The sequence below is a fragment of the Ursus arctos genome, unplaced genomic scaffold, assembly GCF_023065955.2.
Source record: "Ursus arctos isolate Adak ecotype North America unplaced genomic scaffold, UrsArc2.0 scaffold_8, whole genome shotgun sequence".
In the NCBI taxonomy this organism is placed as follows: domain Eukaryota; kingdom Metazoa; phylum Chordata; class Mammalia; order Carnivora; family Ursidae; genus Ursus; species Ursus arctos.
The window spans coordinates 33,838,515-33,846,948 of record NW_026623100.1 but is presented as its reverse complement, the minus strand read 5'-3'; positions in this window follow the sequence as shown (position 1 = coordinate 33,846,948).

Genomic DNA, 8,434 nt, shown 5'->3' with positions numbered 1-8,434 from the left:
TCTCCCCTCCCGCTCGTCTCTGCTCCTCAGTTCCGTGGGGCTACTAGGCTCTGTTTCAGTTCTCCTGCCTGCTCCACGGCCTGGAAATGGCTTCAGACAGTCAGCGGAGACAATCAGAGGGCTCGTCTTGATTATTTCCCTTCTCTCAAGTTTCACAGTCTCTGCTACCTGCTTTCCACTGTCTGAAAATAGTTATTTCTGCTGTTTGAATTTCTAGCTCCTTATGAGAGGAGGGACATTCTTGTTAGAGTTAAACCTTCATGGGAAGAGGTGTAAGTCAATAATTTTGTCCTTCGTACTTCCCCAAGAGTGCTAAAGACTATCTCCAAGGTCAATTTAAATGATATTGTGGTCATGTTAGACACACACACACACACACTAGCAACAACACCAATCCTTGTCTTTTAGAAGTTCTATTGAAATATTTGTGGACTAAGTGATATAATTTCTGAAATTCGCTTCAAAAATATGGGTGAGGGCGGGGCGCCCGGGTAGCGCAGTCGTTAGGCGTCTGCCTTTGGCTCAGGGCGTGATCCCGGCGTTCTGGGATCAAGCCCCACATCAGGCTCCTCTGATGGAAGCCTGCTTCTTCCTCTCCCACTCCCCCGGCTTGTGTTCCCTCTCTCGCTGGCTGTCTATCTCTGTCAAATAAATAAATTAAAAATCTTTAAAAAAAATATATGGGTGAAAGTGAAATTGCATGAGAATAAACACTGGTCATGAACTGATAATTATTGAAATTGGGTGAGGAATACTACCTGCTTTTTTATGTTTGAAAATTCCCATAACGAAAACTTTTATGAAGTCAGTGATAAGAAACTCTGTTTAATGTCCATTAATAACTTCTGTGTCAAGTTCATAACAACCAATGATCTGAGAGCAGGGGTTTGATGGCCGAATATGAAAGCAGGCAGAGTAAAAAAAGAAACTGCTAGGAAGGGAAGCTGAAGGATGAAGGGCAGTTCTCAAACACTGTATTGGATCAGTTCAGGTACCGGCCCTCCTGATATCCCGCAGAGCCAGGCTAGCAACAGGCTCTCTCCCTACTGTGACAGGTGGCAGAAGTTCTGCCCCACGCCGCGTAGTTACTGCTTCTGTGGCTGTTTGGTCCCTATTTTAGAGAGTGAGATTTCACAAATCACAAAACCGATCTGTCCTGCCACAAACTCTGACTAAATAGAACCTGGATTGCTATGGTAACAGCAAAGGCAGGCAGTGGGGGAGGGGCGCGTGCTTTGTCACAGTGAAAAGCCAAAGTCAGAGAAAGCAGCCTATTCGTCTCTCAGGACCCAGCTCGGAGCTCTCTCCAGTCAATGCTCCAGGAATGTAAATTCAGCCTCCTCTCCACCTTCGATGGCCTCCTCTACAGAGCTGTGTTTATAAAGCACAGAGTCTGGGCATCCTAGGAAGGTATCATTATGTCCATTTTGCAGAAGGGAAAACTGAGGCTCAGAGAGACTAGGAAACTCTCTAAAGCCTAGTAAGTGCCAAAGCGTGGATTGAAACCCAGATCGACCTAGTGCCAAGGCCCATAGTGTCCCATCTCTGATCCTGGAGCATTGAGCATTTGTGAGTGCTCATTCAGAAAGTATCCATGTAAACCTGTATGTCCGTTATAAAATAAACAGAACGAACAACAGCATAAAGGCAAAGGTAAACATAGAAATCATGTGAAAGCATTTAAAGGTCCAGAGTGTTTTGAAGACCCATATGCCATCCCCCTCCTCTCCCAAATTTCAACCAAATAGGAGCGTCATATTAGACTATAATAAAAAGGGGGAGATCTCTTTCCCTTATGGAAACCTGAGAAGAGACACCTAAACAGAGATCTGCACGAAGCGATGGGCCAAACAAGCAATATTCTAGGACGTCAATCTGTATGTCAATCTAATACCATCGGGATAAATAAAAATTATACTGTTCCGTTCAGGTTTCCTCACATAACTTCTCAAATAAACAGTGCAACGTAAATCAGTCTTACTCTTGTTCGGTACCTATAATAAAACCTCTATTTGCACATTTTTCAATATGGTAGATAAAAGGGCACGTGTCATCTCAAACTGGTTTTTAAGGAAGGTGTTTTTGTTTGTTGTTGATGTCATTTGGGGATATCGTTTGTGTTTTGTTGAACACAAATACAACTTTTATCTACAGCGTGGTTACCTTGTGGTACTTGAGGAGAGAAATCAAGGGTACTCTGGCCGGAACACAGCCAAGAGGCTGCTGTTACTCCAGAATGTACACCATGAACCACCACTTCCACCACTGAATTCGAACTGTATTTTAATCTTTGCATTATTCATTCGAGACTTAAAGTCCTAAAAAAGACACATGCCTCACACCTTATGCAAGAATTAACTTGAAGTGTATAATGTCTCTAAATGCAAAACGTAAAACTAGAAAACTTGCGGAAGAAAAAGAGGCAAAATATGTTGTGGCCTTAAGTTGGGCAAAGATTTCTTAGATACAACAGTAAATTCATGATCCATAAGAAAAACAAATTGATGAATTGGAATTTTTTTAAATTAACAACTTTCTCCTTAAAAAAAAAAAATACCATGAAGAAATCAAAAAGACAAGGCACAGATTGGAAGAAAATATTTGCAGATCACATTATCTAGAATATATGAAGAAGTCTCAAAACTCCATAATGAAAAAACTAACAACCCAAGACCAAAAAAAAATCAATAAACATTTAGCAGTAGGCTAAACAATGACCCCCCAAAGATGCCCACATCCTAACCCCCGGGATTTGTGCATATGTTACCTTAAACAGCAAAAGAGGCTTTTAATATGATTAAATTCAGGATCTTGAGATGGGGAGACTATTGGGGATTATCTAATTGGGCCCCATGTAATTACAAGTTTTCTTATAATAGGGAGACAGGAGGGTCAGAGTCAGGAAAAGACAATATGATGACAGAAGCAGAGAGATTGCAAGATGCTATGCTGCTGGCCTTGAAGACAGAAGTTGAAGCCATGACCCAGGAATGCAAGTCATCTCTAGAAGCTAAAAAATGGCAAGGAAAGATTTTCCCCTGGAGCTATCAGAAAACAACAACAACAACAACAACAACAACAAAAACCCTCAGCCCTGCCAACACATTATAGGACTTTTGACCTCCAAACTGTATGATAATTAATTTGTGTTGTTTTAAGCTCCTAACTTTGTTGTAATTTGTTACAGCAATGAAAACCTAATACATATACATACATATATACATACACATATAAAGAAAACACTTTTTAAAAAGATAAGAACTTATATATGTATACATAAAACATATAAGCAGTTTAAAGAAAAATTATGAAGTAAATATAAGTGTAACAATCACCCATGTCAAGAAATAGAATATTCCTGAAGCATCGAACTTTACATCGGAATCCGGGGATGTACTGTATGGTGACTAACACAATATAATAAAAAATCATTAAAAAAAAAAAGAAATAGAATATTCCAGGCAGCCTAGCCTACCCACCCCCATACGCCCTTCCCCTTCATCTATTTCTCCCTCCCCACTGAGATCACAACTATTTGACTGCGTGGTAATCATTTTCTGGGTGTCCATTGTAATTTATGTGCACTCATAAATGCACACAGAGGAGTGTATTTCTAAACAGCACAGCAATTTTGCCTGTTTTTTAAATGTTTTAATTGCGGTAAAATTCACATAACACAAATTTTTCCACCGTAATCATTGTAAAGTGTACAGCTCTGTGATGTTAAGTACATTCACATCGTTGCACAACAGATCTCCAGAACTTTTCATCTTGCGAACCCGAAACTTCATACTTATCAAATAACTGCCATTCCCCCTTCCCCCAAAGTCCCTGGCAATCACCATACTTTCCGTTTCTGTGAGTTTGACTAACTTTAGATACTTCATGTAAGTGAAATCATACAGTATTTTGTCTTTCTGTGACTAGCTTATCTCACATTGCAGGTCTTCAAGTTTCACCCATGTTGTAGCACGTGTCCGAATTTCCTTCCTTTTTAAGTCTGCATAATATTCCACTGCATATACAGACCACATTTCGTGTGTCCATTCACCCGTTGTGGACACTGGGGTTGCTTCCACCTTTGGGGGATTGTGGATATTGCTGCTATGAACATGACTGTACAATCATTCCTTCAAGACCCTTCTTTCAGTTCTTTTGGGGGTATATCCACAAGTGGTATTGCTGAATCATATGGTAATTCTATTTTTAATTTTTTGTGGAAACACCGTACTGTTTACCAGAGCAGCTGTCCATTGTACCTTCCCACAAACAGTGCACAGTTCTCATTTCTCCAACCCTCTTCAACACTTGCTATTTTGTTTTTTTGGTTTGGGGTTTTTCGGGGTGTTTTTGTTTTGGTTTTTTTTCTTTTGGTAACAATCATCTTAACGGAGGTGAGGTGATATTGTGTTGTGGTTTTAATGCGCACTTCCCTAATGATTAGTGATGTTCAGCATCTTTTCAGGCGCTTGTTGGCCATTTGCATGTCTTCTGTGGAGAAATGTCTATTCAACTTCTTTGCCCATTTTTTAATGAAGTTATCTGGGGGTTTTTGTTATTGAGTTGAAGTTCTTTAGATATCCTGAATATTAACCCCTTATCAGAAATCTGATTCTCATTTTCTCCCTTTTCATAGGTTGCCTTGTCATTCTGTTGATTGTGTCCTTTCATGCAGAGAAGGTTTTAACTTTGAGGTAGTCCAATTTACCTAATTTTACTTTTATCGCCTATGCTTTTGGCATCATAACCAAAAAAATCATTGCCATAACCAATGTAATGAAGTTTTTCCCCTATGTTTTCTTCTAAGAGTTTTATAGTTCTAGGTCTTATATTTAGGTCTTTGATCCATTTTCAGTTATTTTTTGTATATGCTGTAGGTTAAAGGTCCCACTTCATTCTTTTCCATATGGCTATTCTGTTTTTCTCAGCATCATTTGTTGAAAACAACTGTCCTTTCCCCTACTGAAGGGTTTTGGCACCGTGTTGAAAATCATTTGACCATATATGCAAGGGTTCATTTCTGGAGTCTCTCTTCTATCCCACAGTTTACATATCTGCCTGTATGCCAATGCCAAACTATTTTGATGACTCTAGCTCAATTATGCGTATTTTGGAACTATGTAGAATCCTATTTGTACTCCTGAGGATCATGTTGGGTTGGTTTTTTTTATTGTGGTGGTTTTTTGGGTTTTTTGGGTTTAGCATTGAGAGATGCATTTCTATTATTGCATATAGCTCAATTTGTTCATTTTCATTGAAGTATGGCATTCTCTTGTCCAAAATGTATCTGTTCTATTGCTGATGGATATTTAATTCTTTCCCAAAACCTATGGTACTTTTTGGAAATAGATTGCTGTTACCCAGTCTCCTCCGTAGATAAGGTTTGAATTCTTTTTCATAGCTCCCCGAGTATATTTTACAGCTTCTTTTGACCTAGGTCATCTTTGTGATTTCATTTTTTGAGTTTTTAAACATTTCATCCATAGCCATTTTTTATTTCCTATCTGATATTCTAATAGTTGAAGTTCTTCATGGTCTAAGCTGGCTGTTTATGGTTTGTGTGGAATCTCATTCTTTAAATCTATGGGGTTTTGTTGATCTTTGATTGTCAGATATTTGGTTGATATTCATCTGGTGAAACGTGTGTGGGCTAAGTTGAGCATGCTTCCTCCGGATATGATTTCTATTCACTTCTTCCAGGAGCCAGGGATTGCTACAAATCCACAACTGCTTTTAGCCCATATTTGGAGCAGGAGGAGGCCCAGGCTCACTCCTCCGTCCTCCCCCCTCCATCTTGCCACTGGCCTAAGAACTTAGTTTCTGGATTGCAGGGCTGATAGTGCAATTTCATTTGGTCCTGTTCAACTCTACCTTCTCTGAGGCAGTGAGATTCATTGGATTTTCGTTGTTTTTTTTCCTTCGGAAAATTCCCTACTTGCTGTGATAAAAGCAATGTAATAAAAGTTGTGCTTTATGTGAGTTCTAGGTGTTTTGTAAGAGGAAGACTCTCTCAAAACTATCTGGTCCAACATCATATCAAAAGCAGAAGTCCTTCAGATGTTATTTTGTGGTAGGTTGGTAAGGCAGTAAGGGTCCTGTTTGAGAATAATAAACGGCAGTTATTCCATGAACCAACCAGGCTTTTGCTTTATTGAATAAGATAGGCAGGAACTAGATTGTCCTCAGCTGAGAACAAAAGCTGTACCTGGACCTCACAGAGGAATTACAGGGATTTGGAGAAGAGAAAAGGGTAACTGGGGAAGAGGAACAAACTCGACTGATTGAGTTTTATTAAGTTTCCCTGTTTGGTGAGAAATGTGAGAAACTAACCATAAACATATCCATTGTTAAGAATAATGTGATTTGGGGGCCCCTGGGTGGCTCAGTCGTTAGGCGTTTGCCTTTGGCTCAGGGCGTGATCCCGGCGTTCTGGGATCGAGCCCCACATCAGGCTCCTCTGATGGAAGCCTGCTTCTTCCTCTCCCACTCCCCCTGCTTGTGTTCCCTCTCTCGCTGGCTGTCTCTATCTCTGTCGAATAAATAAATAAAATCTTAAAAAAAAAAAAAAGAATTTCATTACCACATCCAAAGTAGATCCAAATCCCATTCTTCTTCTTCTTTTTTTTTTTTTAAGATTTTATTTATTTATTCGACAGAGATAGAGACAGCCAGCGAGAGAGGGAACACAAGCAGGGGGAGTGGGAGAAGAAGCAGGCTCATAGCAGAAGAGCCTGATGTGGGGCTCGATCCCATAACGCCGGGATCACGCCCTGAGCCGAAGGCAGACGCTTAACCACTGTGCCACCCAGGCGCCCCAAGGTAATGAAATTCTAAACGTGACTTGGAGGTAGGTGAGAGTGAGAGCCAGGGTCTATTACCTCCATCAAGTAGTATCTGGACAATTAAACTTATCTCGATCTTATTATTTTGCCCTGTTGCAGAAATGTCTTCACTGTGTTAAGATTTGAGGTTAACCTCTTAGTTTATAGTGCATAGTAATATAAAAAAATGTACTTGAAGAACATTCTGTCTTCTGCAAAACCGCATTTCATGATATCTATTAAATTACTCAGTGTACCTTACACAAGAACCCACACACTTAAAAAATTTCTCCCTATATTCACTGCCAGGAAAAACCTTGTCTCTTTAGAAAAATATGTTTGCTTCTTTTTATCAAACTAAATAACCCATATGTTTCCTTTCTCAACTTTTTTCCTTAACTTCCAGAAAAATCAGATCTACGCTAAGGGCTCAGTTGTGGTAAGCAGTACATCCCAGGACCCACTTCTATCTCTGATCCTGTTTGCAAAAATAACTTGATTATCCTTCCACTTCTATCATAGAAGTAATACATATTCATGATTCATTATAGGAAATATAGGCAAGAAACATTTTTTAAAATCCAATTACTATTAAAACCTTAGTGTACATCCTCTGACTATACTGTCTCCCCTCCCACCGGGAAGGAAAACTGACTCTGACTTATGTGGGGTAGGAAATTTTTCTTTTTCTTCTATCCATCCTATGTTCGTTGGCTAGAGCCTTGCAAAATAGACTGACAAAAGACACATAGACAAGAGAAAAATAGAGGTTTATTAACATGTACATCACACTTACCCCATGGAGTACCCAGTGGTGAGCAGCTCAAAGATGGGGTTAGAGCTTGGGTTTATCATAGTACCTTAGAAGAGAACAATTTTCAGTGAGGTTTGTTGTGTGGATTCCTTGGGTGCCATCTCTTGGTTGCTAAGTTCCTAGAGTGGTCTCAGTAATTAACTCCTGACCTACCCGGTAGAGAGAGGAAGAGGTTTCATCTTTACAAATGTATGTCCTGCTGTGTTAGGCAAATGGGGAGAGGACAGAGAGCTTTCCTTGTATGGGCTCTTCTCTGTTGCTTCCGGCTGAAATTAATCATTATGCCAAAATGTTGTGGCATATTTTGGGGTGGCAAATTCTGCTACCGTTCACTTACTTAAACAGTAAAAACTATTTGTTAGAAGGATACTAGAGAGCTCCCATAATTCAAGTAGAACACCCAGGCCTCAGAACGACGGTAACCTTGGTGGCTGTCAGCCCCCAGCAATAGAAATCACAGTCTCCTCAGGACGTGGCCATTGCCTGACTCATCCCCAAACTACTTTTTTTCCTGGGTGTCGGCCAGCATGAAGCACTGTATTCAGCGATTGCGCTAAGGTTGCACGGACTGGGGCAGAGCCAAATAGACAGTAAAAATGAGTACAGGGTGGTTCTGGTAACGTAAAAGCAGGGCGAATAGAAGGAAGTGTTCAAACCACTGCACCACCTGTTGTTTTCTCTCTCTCTCTCTCCTGTGTCGTCACAGCCAAGTGTTAATGGATTTGTGTTGCTCCCACACCTAATGCCACGGCTGTGAGAAAGAAATCACGGCCTGATTCTCATTCTCCTAGTGGATTTC